This window comes from Ixodes scapularis, unplaced genomic scaffold, assembly GCF_016920785.2.
Source record: "Ixodes scapularis isolate PalLabHiFi unplaced genomic scaffold, ASM1692078v2 PGA_scaffold3__209_contigs__length_174095766, whole genome shotgun sequence".
In the NCBI taxonomy this organism is placed as follows: domain Eukaryota; kingdom Metazoa; phylum Arthropoda; class Arachnida; order Ixodida; family Ixodidae; genus Ixodes; species Ixodes scapularis.
Window position 1 is genome coordinate 74,214,697 of NW_024609868.1, and position 13,472 is coordinate 74,228,168.

The following is a 13,472-nucleotide window of genomic DNA, read 5'->3' on the forward strand; positions in this document are numbered from 1 at the left end:
TTATGTAATTACAAACTACCTCTACGAAAAAGAAAAAAAATATCTGGTGTTAAAACAACGCATACCCGGCTTTGTTTGTCACTTGGGCCTGCGCAAGAAGAATACATTCTGAAGTCCTTCAAATCAACACGCTGGCTCCCATCTTCGAGACATCAGTCTAAACCAAGAAATAGTGCGGACAAGGGAGTAAAAGCTGCGTGAGTTCAGCTTTCTGCAGAGCACAGAGACAGCTAATGACGGCGAGCTAAAGAAAGATCTTAGAGAATGGCAAAGTTGATTAGATCTGAACAATGCCATTGGGCAAGGACAATGAGCAAGTGAAACGTCATTTTCGTTTTGCCTGCACGCATCGCATAGTTCCATCTCACTGTACATTTAGATTTGTAATTTTCTGGAAACCTTCTATTGGTCGCCGTCATTTGATGCGGGAAAATGAGGTAACATTTGTGATTATAGTGTATATTAGATATAAGAATGTGCGTTACGCTGAACGACCTTTATCTACAGACAACCCAGATCTGTGGAGGCGATAACATGGTCCGCGCCAACCGGCAACACAACACCTTGCCGGTTTGTCTGACTGCGAGTTCATACCTGTTGAGGTTTTTTAAACAGTTGGTTTACAGAAGACCTAACGTTCTTCCTAGATGGTTTTCTCTAGCGGACGTTTCATTAACTACTTTCACTGTCTTTTCTATACCGGGTAAACATGGAAGATGGCGTGAAAAGCAAGAATACTCAAAATGCCAGAAAAAAATAGAGTGTTCATTTTGAGAATGATCGCTCGCATGCCGTGAACCTATAGTTATGAGTCGTTTTTTACTTCACTTCAGTACAGTTTAGGAATCCTCAACAGCAGATCAATGAAGTGCATCACATAAAAAAAAAGAACTGGAACAAACAGATTAACAGTGAAGGTCATCAAAAACATTTCTGTTAATAAACAACGGTATACATATTCAGAAAGAATAGAAGCAACCCAAGCCTTTCATATTACCTTCGGCGTTGTCATTCGGTTCTCCCCTTTGACTCTAACATAAAATCGTAACAGTTCAGAACAACATACTCGCGGTAAAGTGGAGATTTGGGCCAGTTGGTTCATTGCAAGCAAAAAGCGCCTGTTTCCCTTCGTCTGTGTCCCTGTGTTTTTTTCGGCGCTTTTTGCTTGGAACATACTCGCGCTTGCAGCACCGGTTGCTGCTGGACTTGAGCTGAAACTAAATATATATCTAAGCTTGTGTGAAAGGCCGAGCTAAGAAGCTGCTTCTAGTAAGCCGGCCTTGGTGTGTGTAAACAGTTTGTTTAACGCTTCGTTTAAAAAAAAAGTTGATGAATTTACTTGTGTTTTGTCAAACCCTAGCATTCGACTCGTTTTTGAACCTTTGCTCCTGACAAAAATATTTATTCAATTTCTACATGATTGCGATAGGAAATAGTGTATCGAAGATATAGAATCATAGACGGTCTAAAGCAAATGCCTTCACTTTTTCATCCTTTTTCTATACCTTTTTGCCGCTTTTTTTTTTTACTTTCTATAGAACTTTGTGTATATACGTGGTCGTGATGCACCAAAAATGTTTAGAGTTTTTTTACTACAAAATTAAACTACGCATCACCGAATGCTCAATCCTCTATCAAATGTAGCCCTAGGGTCCAAACCAGATACCAAAGTTGCATAACTAACCGTTATCTCATTAAAACGTTATATTCAGTTTTGATAAATATTTATTGACAAAATGGTCACCGATGGACCTCTAACAATACAGGCAGCTGAAAGTTACCAGTTAGCGAAAACTGTCAAAAATAAAACCCATTTTCCCATTGAAACTAAAAAAAATTAAAAAAAAAACAAGCAATAATTTAGTTTTGATTGAGATAATAGTTAGCTCTGAAACTTTCGCGTCTTGTTGTAGCAGGAAGGGCTACATTTGGCTGGAGAATGAGCGTTTGATGATGCGTAGTTGATTTTTGCCAGTAACAGAAAAACAAAACAAAAATCCCACTAAATTTGTTGTTTTTTGACACCCTACAGATGAAAAAAAGATCATAAAAAACAGGTATAGATTATATAAGCTTTGCTGACTTGTTTTTGTAAATGTACGGCCAGTTCTTCGCGAAAAGGGGGAATAAATTCTTAACATTAATTTACGAGTTGCCGCAATACATCCATGAAACCATGCACATGCCATTTGTTTTTTGTACATATGCAGACATCACAAATACACACGCCACGGAGCAACTATAATACTCTTAGTCCTGTAGTGTTGTCTGCTCCACCACAATGTAGATACCCTACTATTGAAAGGCAACGAATTGAACAAGGGCGACCACGTTGCTCTATTTGTGCTGCGATGTGAGCCATTTGAGTAGATTTCAAAAATAGCCATGGTTAATAGTGCATAATAGCAACCACAATTTTTTCTCCCTTTATTGATCACAACTCGCCGGAACAGCTGGACGATCCCGAACTTAATTCGTGGCCGATATTAATGCAAAGACATCCTGCGACACACCTTCAAACCTCTGCCGCGGCATCGATTCTTGATCGGTATCCAAGCGTGCGAAGGCACACAAACGCAGGACTTCGGAGTGCCAAGAAAGCTTTGATCACACCACGAGACCGGTGTAACTTGCTTCGACGAGTTGTGCCTTTTTCCTGCAGCGCTGCGCTTAGTAAACATTTCCACGCGTTTTCAAAGGAAAGCCTCACCGTTCACACAAGGTTTAAAAAAAAAAAAACTTATTTGGCGAATGACGACGAACGAGTATAAACCGTGTCTTCTGCTCGCCGTCGTTAGCCTCCGCAACGCTCCAAAAAGGTGATTTTTCGACATGCAAGATGGCCGTCCGGTAGCCGCACTCACGGGTCGCGGAAGCGCCATCCAGCGACTGTCATAGAGATCAGTGGTCGTAGCCATTTGAGAGAGTTAGCAAAGGAGTTAGCGTCAGCGAGTGGTGCATCTGGTAATACATTTCCCTTGAATCTAAATTTAGGTTTAAGGATACTCAGAATCAGTGGTTGAGCTTATATTGAAATCTTTATATTTCATTATAGATACCTCTTCTACAATCACAACAACTGATCTCTATGACAATAGCTGGATCGCGCTTCCCGCTCCCGCGAGTGAAACCACCGGACAGCCATCTTGCTCGGGGAAAAATCGCGATTTTTGCTAGCGTTCCAGAGGCGGGCGGCAGCGCACTGAAGACACGTTTTCTACTCGTTCGTCGTCATTCGCCAAATAAGTATTTAAGACATTGTGTAAATATTGAGACCTTCCGTTGAGAACACGTAGAATTTTTTTTGCAAAAGCGCAGTGCCGCAGGAAAAAGGCAGAACTCGTCGAAAGCAAGTTTCGCCGGTCTCGTGGCGTGATCAAAGCTACATTGGCAAGCCAAAGTGCTGCGTCTATGGGCCTTCGCACGCTTGGATACCGATCAAGAATCGTCTCTGCGGCAAAGTTTTGAAGGTGTGTCGCGCGCGGATGTCTTTGCATCATATATCGGCCCCAGAGTTCGGAGTCGTCCAGCTGTTCGACGAGTTGCTATCAATAAAAGGGGGAAACAATTTGTACGGTTGCTACTATGCACTATGAACCGTGGCTATGCTTCAAATCTACCCTAATGTATCACATGCCAGCACAAATAGAGCAACACTGTGAAGCAAGGATGGTTTTCGAAGGCAAAAGTACAAGGCGGCGAGATTGAAAATCTTTGAAGCATGGCCCATATGGTCGTGTGCAACCTGTTAACCAACCACAATTAGGCGAGCTGCGCTCAAACTTGATGTCACGGGCAATTTTTGATAATGCGCCGAAGCACTGATTAGTGATAATCTGTCGTGCTGCACTCTGTAAACCGTCTAATAACGAAAACAAAGACGTGGCTTCCTCCCACAATACCGTCGCCACTGGACGCTGGATCAAGCTTATTTCTAAACTGCAAGTGCCGCAAATTACAAATGCAGTCGTCAGAGTAAAGTGCTGCTCCAGAAGCACATGCGGCTTCACGCACATTCCACTCGTAAAACACATCCACACGGCGTGGAATCTTGATCGGTATCCAAGCGTGCGAAGGCACAGAGACGCAGCACTTCGGCGTGCCAAGGAAGCTTTGATTACGCCTCCAGACCGGGGAAACCTGCTTTCGACGAGTTGTGCCTTTTTCCTGGGGCACTGCGCTTTCGTAAAATTTTCGATGTGTGCTCAACGGCAAATCTCAACACTTACACAGGGTCTTAAAAGTTTTTCGGCGAATGACTACGAACGAGTAGAAGAGGTATCTTCAGCATGCTGTCACCAGCCTCTGCAACGCTAGCAAAAGCATAATTTGGCCACGTACAAGATGGCCGTCAGGTGGCTTCACTTGTGCTGCAGCGACCAAGCGAGGAAGCGCAATCCAGGGTGCGAATGGTTCTTCCAGCATCCAGTGGGAACTTTCTGAGGGTTGTTTACAAACGCTGACGAACAACAAAGTAGCGATGTTTATTTTTATTACATGCAATGCCATGATCCCCAAATAGCGGCGGTACAATGTATGCTTGGGTATCAAACTATAGATGTAGTGAACAAGTGTTGGAGCTAGAAACGTGTGCAACTTTTGAACATTAAAATGTACTAAGGGATTTGTAAGTTCTTTGTATTGTGAATGTCCCGTTGTATATCAGGGACTACTTTAAAACGTTTAATATTAAACGGCTGTCTAGCATTTCAATAAAACAAATGGCAGTTTGATAGTTTAGACCCATGTTACGGATAAAAAAACCAGGACGCGGGATGGCCAAAAAAACATGCTTTTCGTGCAAGGCTCGTCAAATTTTGAGGCGCTGGAAAAATGCAGCCTTCTGCGTTAAGTCCTTATTTCGAACTCTTTTTGTTCGCCTTCCGCCCATTGAAAAGCACGCGGGAAGGCCCTTAGAACGCACTTGGTATCGCTGCGCCGCAGCGTTCTTCCGCAACATAAAGTTCGTCTGCTTTCCTCACCGTCAACATGGCAACGAACGCCGAATGAATAGAAGCACGCACGGTACCGCCGCGTGAAGCCAGCAACAGCTGACGCCATTCTACGAACGCCGTCTGCTAGCCAAAGCCGAACGCGGTGTGTCAGATCAACCGCCTCCGCCGGTGCGCCGCTAGCGAAGACGACGAAGCTGAGACACGCCGACGGCGATCGAGCAAGCAACAACACCGCAGGACGACTGCAACGGCGGCATTTATTCGGATCAAAGGCCGCCTTCGCCGGTGCGGTGCTAGCAAACACGACGAAGCTGAGGCACGCCGACGGCGAATGGGCGAGCAACAGCACCGCGGGACGACCGCAACTGCGGCATTTAATCGGATCAAAGGCGCGAAATAAGCAAGAACAATATTTATTTGAATCATAACATCCGATATCAAAATTGGGGAACACATACCTTTGCTGGGTCTTTCCTGTGAACTTTTTACAGAGACACGGGGTGCCGCATTCAAAACACAGCTCCCTTTGCAAAATATGGGGGCCCTGAAAAGGACCGTCTAGACCGCTACCAGAACCTATAACTGACGTAACAAGCACTTGACGAGCGGTTGGCGCATAAGTCGTCTTTATGCATGCAGGCGGGTGACGGGCTCAGCGCAGCGGATCCCTCGAAGTCACCGGGGCCGTCAGAATCCTCGCCCTGTCTGCGTCGGGGCTCTAGATTTTGGCGGCCGTGGCGACGAACGACTGGAATCTATCAGTGTTTCCGCGCGCCTTGTCTCTCCTCCAAAACATGAACTTTGCAAGGTGACCAGTGAAATGGTGGCTCTCGCGCCGTCCAGATGGAAGAGAGTTTTTGACGTGGGCCCAGGTGCAATCCACCGTATTGGTGTGCGCACCAGTGTTCACGTCGACAAAGTGCAGCTTCTGGTTGACGGTGAGGTGCGTGAAGCGAGCGTCATCTGCAAGCTTGCGATAGCCAGCCCAACAATCAGTGATTATTCTTGTTTCAGGGCGGACCCACTCGGCTATTAGCCCTTGCAGGGTTTTAGCGTCACGGGTCTCCACGGGAACAAGAAAGCAACACCCGCTGCAACGCGCCACACCACCGAAAACCCACTGGTTAGGCCTTAAATACCCGCGATGGTACTTGTGCCGTCCGAACATACTCTCGTATAGTTCTACAGTCACGCCTTCGCCACCAATCATGTCTGAATGCTTAAAGACGGCATTTACCACAACCTCCCGACAAAGGCTAGACCAACCAGTTATTGTCTTACTTGCGATATCAGCTTCCCGTTGAATGACGGCGCACGGTAGGTTCTGGCATCCGGAGGATGATTTTCATGAGTTGGAGAAGCGTCAGGTGCGATACTTCGAAAAAAGAACCGCTCCGTACCGAGACCTCGCCCCGGCACTGAACTTTGACCGGCTTCCTCTTGGGCACCTCACGAATCCTCCACACACCGCACCCCCCCCCCCCCCCCCCCCCCCGTGTAGCCATCGGCAGATCTAGCGCGGACTTGCAGCTTGTCATCGCAGCTTCGCACTCTGGACACGCACGAAAACCCAGGAGCCAGGAGCAAGCCAACGCGCTAAAGCAAATTAATTGCTTCAAGAGGGTCTTTCATGGCGCCATGAAGACGGCACAAGTTGAACGCCATGGCACTGCGATGCTCGCCTCTGGAAGAATAAAGCGCCGAGGGGAAACTGCGCGCTTCTTTGCATTTATTATTTTATTTCATCCGCCATTTTATACCTCGTGACACAATTCTAACAAACTCATTGGTTGATCGGTCGGACCACACCGTCGCGTGACAAAACAAACGCCACACGTATGTCCACAGACGGCATCGTCACAGAGAAGGGAGCAGTCGAACCCAACAATAAAATGAGGTAACAAAGTGAATATAAAGAAGAAAAAAAATACGAATCGAGCCGTTGGAATTTCGGACGGCGTCTTCTTTGATGAGAGCAGCTGCTCTGGCCAGAGCGGCCAGAGCAGCCGTGCTGCTCTGGCTGCTCGGAATATTCCTTCTTTATTCTTTTTTTACTCTAGAGGGTGCCACAACCCTTATTTGAAGCTGATTTGATAAATTAATAACAAACAACCCGTTGGAACGGAGGACGTAGAGAGTCGTTGCGTCAAAATTTGACGTGGTAGAAAAGAAAAGAAAATAACGAATGCACAATACATACCGTATGCCAAGACCGTTATACTCCGCACCTGGCGAGGCCTTATGACGCAGCCGACGACCGTTAGGCTATTTATTTTGTTTCTTTAGATTTCTTTATCGTGACGACTACTCCACTGTGCCTCGGAGTCTCTAGCGGAGATCCGGCAGGTTTTAGTAATTATTATTGTCGTTTGAAGGGCACTCTTTCTATGCTGCTTCGTTCCTGACCCCACAAAAATATTCTTTCTGTTTAGATTATGGGCGCAAAAAATCCACACTGACTAGGGCCTGAGTAACAACTCTGCATTACTCAGGCTCTAGTCCGTGTGGATTTTTCGCGCCTACAATCTAAAAAGAAAGAATGGCATACACACATCAGACGCGCACGCACTCAAAGTTGGTCCAGAAGTCCAGTGTCCCCGACGTGTTTTTGTCTCGCTTTCAAAACGATACACTGATACCGCCAAGTGTTCCCCGCCCAGGATTTTGGTGACATTAAATAGTCTACTTGTTGTATCCCTTACTCCCTCCCTGTCTTGCGGCGCATTTTCTCAAAAGTGGTCTATGGTCCAGCAGTTGCAGCGTTGTTCTCGTGTCTTCTCGTTGGGTGCTGTATTTCACGCATGCACACAAAAGATGCTAATAATGAAGCTAAATAATCGTACTTATTAATTTTTGGACTAATTTTATTGGACTAATTGTATCCACAAACCAATCCGACCATGAACTAAACTTTTTTTATTTTTTTTATACGTGGTGCAAAGTAATCCCGCTTCATATTTTTATGGCGTCAGGAACGAAGCAGCATACGAAGAGTGCCCTTCAAACGACAATAATAATAATTATTAAAAACTGCCGGATCTCCGCTGGAGACTCCGAGGCACAGTGGAGTAGTCGTCACGATAAAAAATCTAAAGAAACAAAATAAATAGCCTAACGGTCGTCGGCTGCGTCATAAGGCCTCGCCAAGTGCCGAGTACAACGGTCTTGGCATACGGTATGTATTGTGCATTCGTTATTTCATTTTATTTTCTACCATGTCAAATTCTGACGCCAAGACTCTCGACCTCCTCCGTTCCAACGCGTTGTTTGTTATTAATTTAACAAATCAGCTTCAAATAAGGGTCGTGGCACCCTGTAGAGTAAAAAAAAAAGAATAAAAAAAGAATATTTCGAGCAGCCAGAGCAGCACCTCTCATCAAAGAAGACGCCGTCCGAAACTCCAGCGGCCCCCTTCTTATTTTTTTTTTTTTATTCCCTTTGTTACTCCATTTTGTTGTTGGGTTCGACTGCTCCCTTCTCTGTGACGATGCCGTCTGTGGACATACGTTTGGCGTTTGTTTTGTCACGCGACGGTGTGGTCCGACCGATCAACCAAAGAGTTTGTTAGAATTGTGTCACGAGGTATAAAATGGCGGATGAAATAAAAATAATAAATGAAAGGAGCGCGGAGTTCCCCCTCGGCGCTTTATTCTTCCAGAGGCGAGCATCGCAGTGCCATGGCGTTCAACTTGTGCCGTTTTCATGGCGCCATGAAACACCCTCTTGAAGCAATTAATTTGCTTTAGCGCGTTGGCCTGCTCCTGGCTCCTGGGTTTTCGTGCGTGTCCAGAGTGCGAAGCTGCGATGACAAGCTGTAAGTCCGCGCTTGGTCTGCGGATGGCTACACGGGGGGAGGGGGGGGGGGGTGCGGTATGTGGATGAGTGCCCAAGCGGAGCCGGTCAAAGTTCATTGCCGGGGCGAGGTCTCGGTACGGAGCGGTTCCTTTTTCGAAGAATCTCACCTGACGCTTCCCCAACTCATGAAAATCATCCTCCGGATGCCAGAACCTACCGTGCGCCGTCATTCAGCGGGAGGCTGATATCGCAAGTAAGACAATAACTGATTGGGCGAGCCTTTGTCGGGAGGTTGTGGTAAATGCCGTCTTTAAGCATTCAGACATGATTGGTGGCGAAGGCGTGGCTGTAGAACTAGACGAGAGTATGTTCGGTCGGCACAAGTACCATCGCAGGTATTTAAGGCTTGGCCAGTGGGTTCTCGGCGGTGCGGCGCGTTGCAGCGGGTGCTGCTTTCTTGTTCCCGTGGAGACCCGTGACGCTAAAACCCTGCAAGGGCTAAGAGCCGAGTGGGTCCGCCCTGGAACAAGAATAATCACTGATTGTTGGGCTGGCTATCGCAAGCTTGCAGATGACGCTCGCTTCAGGCACCTCACCGTCAACCAGAAACTGCACTTTGTCGACGCAAACACTGGTGCGCACACCAATACGGTGGATTGCACCTGCGCCCACGTCAAAAACTCTCTTCCGTCTGGACGGCGCGAGAGCCACCATTTCACTGGTCACCTTGCAAAGTTCATGTTTTGGAGGAGAGACAAGGCGCGCGGAAACACTGATAGATTCCAGTCGTTCGTCGCCGCGGCCGCCAAAATCTAGAGCCCCGACGCAGACAGGGCGAGGATTCTGACGGCCCCGGTGACTTCGAGGGATCCGCTGCGCTGAGCCCGTCACCCGCCTGCATGCATAAAGACGACTTATGCGCCAACCGCTCGTCAAGTTGCTCGTTACGTCAGTAAAAGGTTGTGGTAGCGGTCTAAACGGTCCTTTTCAGGGCCCCCATATTTTGCAAACGGAGCTGTGTTTTGAATGCGGCACACCGTGTCTCTGTAAAAAGTTCACAGGAAAGACCCAGCAAAGGTACGTGGTCCCAAACTTGGATATCGGGTGTTATGATTCAAATAAAAATTGTTCTTGCTTATTTCGCGCCTTTGATCTGATTAAATGCCGCAGTTGCAGTCGTCCCGCGGTGGCTGTTGCTCGCCCATTCGCCGTCGGCGTGCCTCAGCTTCGCCGTCTTTGCTAGCAGCCCGCCGGTGAAGGCGGCCTTTGATTCAAATAAATGCCGCCGTTGCAGTCGCCCGGCGGTGTTGTTGCTTGCTCGATCGCCGTCGGCGTGTCTCAGCTTCGTCGTCTTTGCTAGCGGCGCACCGGCGGAGGCGGTTGACCTGACACACCGCGTTCGGCTTTGGCTAGCAGACGCCGTTCGTAAAGTGGCGTTAGCTGTTGCTAGCTTCCGGCGGCTTTACCGCGCGTGCTTCTATTCATTCGGCGTTCGTTGCCATGGTGACGGCGAGGAAAGCAGACGAACTTTATGTTGCGGAAGAACGCTGCGGCTCAGCGATACCAGGTGCGTTCTAAGGCCTTTCCCGCATGCGCGAATAGGCGGAAGGAGAACAAAAAGAGTTCGAAATAAGGACTTAACGCAGAATGCTGCATTTCCCCAGCGCCTCATAATTTGACGAGCCTTGCACGAAAAGCATGTTTTTAGACCGGAGTTTGGAGATAGTTTTTTTTAGAACAACATGGGTCTAAAGTATCAGTGTGCCGGATTCCGCATTGTTGCCCTGGATGTGACAGCGCGTGAAGCTCTGGCGCACTCGGTGCGTGACTTGGGCGGTTTAATTGCGTCTATGCATTAACCAAAGCTACGCGCTCGAGCTGAGTGACACCAGATTTCGCGCTTTTAAAACGCATAAAGAAACGATTGGGCGGAAAAATGGCTGAGATGTCACCACTCAAGCAAAAGGGCGCTTGTGTATGAAGGCACTCTCGGATTCGGTGTTTGCGGATAAGTGGTGGAATTTGCGCGTAGCAGCAGCTACGTTGATGGGCATAGTGAAACCTATATAGAAGGCTCGTGTCAGGGTATGGGCGAAAAGGCTCAGAAACTTGAATGTAAACATTTCGGCAGAGATATGCCTGTTTGGGCTTAGATACTGACGTCGAGCGTGAGCAAGTTCCGATTGTTTCTTTTTACCGTGTCGCAATTTCCGAAAATTAACTGTTTTCTTGCTACGCCATCATCATCGGGTGGACAGCTCATTTTAATAAACAGAAAAAAAAAAGAAAAAAAAAACGGAAGTGTGCGGTGAACACTAGTGCCACTAAATAAGCTACGCTTCAGAGTAACGACATTTGACCATATTGTGGCTTAAAATCATGGTTGCCAGTTATCTGAAGCTTTATCTGAAATCACAGGAAACGCTTTTCCGCCCTCTACAAATATTTAAACAGTTCGCGACAGGGCAAAGCAATACTACATGAGCTTGCTAACACCGAATCTGATGCTGACGAAGTCGCACTTTTGAATCATCACGAACGACAATTGCGTCTGCCCTACACAAGCCCCAAAATGGCGGCGCCCACAACAATGCCGTGGAACGGAGTGCCGATACTCTAAGCGCAGCTCATTTAGTGGCTCTAGTGAACACAACAAGCTGCAGCGCGAGGGTGGCTGTAGTGTTACTGAGCTTCATATGTTTCCCAGAGGTACTATTTATTAAGTCAGTCGATTGCGAGCGTGAATCGCGAGGACTTTAATCAGGCTCATCGTCTCATTTATGCTAACCTTCATTTAAGGTAGGCAGACCGACTCCAAACCGGTGCTGGTGCTCCGATTAGGCTAGCACAGCAAGGTATGCTTTTAATTCCATGCAATGGGAAGTACAAGAAAACGTTTACGTGCCACAATTCAAGAAGCTACTAGCAAATGCTGAGAGCTTACCAACATATTCTATATTAAACTGCTCACACAATCCTTCGTTGTATAAACTCAATAAAAAAACGGTTTCGTCCTCGCTCTTTTGAGGAGGCAAGATGATGGCCTGTCGTTAGCCAGCTTGATTCGACTAAAGCCCCTCGATATGTTTGGGTTTGTCAAGGGACTTTAAATTACACTAGACAAGTTCCAGCAAGTCATTGTTGCCCACCATAACCAATTTTACCCAAGTTCCGCCCATACCCATACCACTGCCAACCTAGATAGCTGTTCTGCTACAACCAGTCGGTATTTAAAGTTTTAAGCCGTTTGACGGCGTCGTCGGTGCACCATCTCAGAATATGGCGGCGCCCTTGAAAAAGAAGCTCTATGTGGAGGGCAAGTTCGTCTGCTTCTTGCGCAGGGGGTAGCGGTGACGTCAGATCGCCCAGCCCTGATTGGCTGATCGCGACCCCTATCTGAGCGTCGTCTGCTCGCAACGTCGTCTGCGTCTGTCTTACCTTTCCGGCGACTTTCGAAAGTGCAGAAGCCAGAGGCCAAGTTCACAAAACGATCCTACGCCAAAAATATGCGTAAGACAAAACTTGAGAACACATTCGTATGCACGAAACGAAATTTTCGTAAGTTTTGCGCAGGTTACGACAAAATCCTACGACAGCTCCGAAGCTGTCTTACGCACTTCTTACGATCAAATCAGCATGGCCGATAGCGTCGCGGTCGCGACGACCAACGGACGTTTATTTTTCCACGTGCGCTTCTCACGCGTCCCGACTTCAAGCAGCAAGAAAAAAGTAAAAATTACTCGAAGCAGACCACGACGAACGAGAACGCTGGATCCACAAACACCCGAGAAAAGCTCCAACGGCCACGATTCCACCGACAACGACCAAGCGAGTTCGGCGGATAGGCCTAGCAGGCACTCCGACTCGGCGACCGTCTGCCCACGACCGGCTGGCGTGCTGAATGGAATATGCCCGCGCGACCCTTGTGAACCCTTCCCGTCTTATACTTTGATTGCTGACCTCAATTTTCGATTAAGAGGTAAATATCTTCCTCTTGTCATCTCCTTGTTTTCCGAGGCAACGGTGACTCTCGCCGGTAAAAAAGCGGTAAATCTCCGACAGACACAGGAAAGGTAAAGCAGCCATCGCTTTGACTACCAGACGTAAAGCAGACGACGTTAACTGCGCCAACCCGCCGACGCCGTTAAAGAGTGAGGAGATCTCGCCGCACACGAAAAAAGGGTAAAAGGATTTGGGAGGGAACTTGCTTACGCTCACTCTCGGTTCTTAGCCAACAAACCTCGGCGCCTCGGGACACCTCGCCGGTGAGTCCTTTGACTTCCCTCCTTGATGCGCGTCTGCTAGTTGTTTGACAAAAACACCGTACCGCTCGAGTTATTTCATCTGCCCTCTCTGAAAGGCTAAAGTCTGGTTCAGACAGTTGCGTTTGACTGCGTTGCGGCAGCTAGAAACCAGGACATCCCTGCTACTTATATCGCATGCCAAGATGATTCCTTGAATTGAATTCGACGCTTCATACGAAGCACAGATCTGCCGGTGACTCGCTTTCCGTACTCGACGCAACGCAGTCAAACGCACTCAAATGCAAGTGTCTGAACCGGCCTTGAGTCGAGCTCGCTTGATTTCCGAAAGTCGCAGGAAAGGTAAAGGCCCGTTCACACTCTTGCGACCGAATACGACTGAGAGGGACGAGATCTCTTACAACTTCTTAAATGTTTCTAGAATGAGGGAACACACTGACATTGTGGCGCCATCTATGCG